Source organism: Lactuca sativa, chromosome 3 (genome assembly GCF_002870075.4).
Source record: "Lactuca sativa cultivar Salinas chromosome 3, Lsat_Salinas_v11, whole genome shotgun sequence".
Classification (NCBI taxonomy): Eukaryota; Viridiplantae; Streptophyta; class Magnoliopsida; order Asterales; family Asteraceae; genus Lactuca; species Lactuca sativa.
Window position 1 is genome coordinate 239218883 of NC_056625.2, and position 2289 is coordinate 239221171.

At 34.6% G+C, this 2289-nt stretch overlaps 1 pseudogene; it reads right to left on the reverse strand.

Moving 5' to 3' along the window:
• Positions 1–770: 770 nt before the first annotated feature.
• On the reverse strand, positions 771–2001 carry LOC111883232 (superoxide dismutase [Mn], mitochondrial-like; annotated as a pseudogene).
• Positions 2002–2289: the final 288 nt, after the last annotated feature.

Below are 2289 nucleotides of genomic sequence, written 5' to 3' on the forward strand. Positions count from 1 at the left end.
ATTTGACCAACAGCATTGATGGATCTAATTATAGGATTTATAATTTTAATAAATTGGAAAAATATTCAAATCTATAGATGATACCACATGTTCATAGATAATAAATTTGATACCTTGCCAATGATATGAGAAGAGTAAAGTTGAAGCAGATGCATACAAAAGTCAATAACCATTGTAGTGTCATGAGGTTCTAAGTAGATGATTTGCTCCTCCACCTAGTCAACAACAAGCTTAAGCAATAAATACACAACTTGATTTCTCCTTTACTGCATCCAAATCATAAAACTTGTCAAACAAACATACAAATTGATTTCTCAAGCTCGAAGCTACTATGCTACACCCTTTGGGGTAATTGTGTCATTTCTACAAAAGATTCATTTTCAAACAAACCCTAGATGGCCTATGCAGACCATTACATAAGACCAGTGGGACCAACTTTGTTATGGCTTAGGGGCACTTTTGTCATTTTAGGAATTCCAACAAGAAACTGCATTCTTATTCATGTTTTTAAGAGTATTCTTATTTATGTTTTTAAAAGTATTCTTATTCATTTTAATATCTTGTGAGGCAAGCAACACGATGGAATAAAAAGATAAAAATATATTTATTAAAAGAGAATATTAGTTTTATATGGAAAACGCAAGAGAGATATCATATAACAAGAAACATAGCAACAACTGTAAATGTAAAAAAATTATTTGTTGCAACATGTATGAACTATGCAACTATTTTGTTACAGGAAAGCTAGTTTCATACACAGTATGTTCTTATCCCAAGGGTAAAATAGGGTTTCTTTATTGCATCCTTTAAATCTTAACAAACCTGCAACTCTTTTAAGGGCACTCTTTCTCATATACCTCACTTGCATATTTCATGTTGATCACCTTCCAGATGTTCTTTAAGTAATCGGGCCTGACATTTTTATACTACAAATTGTACAAAAACACATATATAAGTTGAAATGTGTACAATTTGTATACCATACAAACATGAAATTTGTTTAATCACCTATAAGTAGTATGCATGCTCCCAAACAGCTATGCCAAGCAGAGGAACCAAACTTGGACCTTTTGTAACCAGTGGGTCCTACAACAGAGATTCATATTTCAATAATTTGATTTCTGAAGTTAAATAGGGATACTAATTTGTCTGAATAAAACTAGTGATAACTTACCTGGTTTGATGTGGTTTCTACCACAAGCCTCTTCAACTCTTTGTCAACAGCAAGCCACTGCCAAAATATATCATAAGTTTAAAATAACAAAAACAAGAAAATTGAAAGAAAAAACCAAAATGACAACATAAAGATTAAGGAACATACTATCCATCAAGAACCTTGCACAACAGCGCCTTCTGCTTTCATTTTATCAATCAATTTTTCCACAAAACTAAAGCTCTGGTTGATAACCGAGCCCAAAGAACCACCTTCTTCTTGCAATAAGGTTTTAGGGTTTCAGTTTTGATCAAATTATAGTTCTCGGAAGTCAGAATTATCATCTAAATCAGAAGAAGAAGTCAAGAAACTAACACTGGTGGGAGCGAGATTCTTCCATAAAATTGAGTGATTTACATGACCTGCTCAGAGACATAAGGGTAGATTAGATATATGTGGTTGAAGAGGAATTTTCCAATGGAATGTAAGATACATAACGCTTCTAGCAAGTATTCAACCAAAAACAGTGAAATGGACAAGATAGGAAATGATAGTGTTTAACCCCCGCCATTGAACTTAATAGTGCTATGCAATTTGACAGCAGTTGAAGCATCTCCCTTGGTGATAGCATCATTGAGCTGCTCGATAGCTTTATTGTAGTTGGTTATGTAAGTCTGGTGGTGTTTCTGGTGATGGAGCTGCATGATCTCTCCCCTAATCGCCGGCTCCAGTGCGCAATAATCGTAGGAAAGATTAGGAAGCATGAACGTCTGCAATCCACACACATGTTGTTGAAACCTGGATATCGCACCTAGGGTTTTAGCAGTCACGAGGGTTTGTAGATCCATGTGTTCAGCAAATCAATTTGGGAAGAAATGGCATAGCGACGATAGTGGAGTAATTTCTTGTGGTAAACGCAACAATAGTGGAGTAATTTCTTGTGAAGAAATACTTCTTTCTAGGCTGTAAATTCCATTCCTCTTTTTCAAAAATTTGCTTATATCCAGCAACTTTCAGTCGCCTCTTCGCTTCATCTACAAATCAACACAAAAAACCAAACCAATCACAAATCAACAGCAAATATTCATTAGCAAACACAAAAAAAAGTCGAAAATACAAATTAGGTTAAGAGGAGA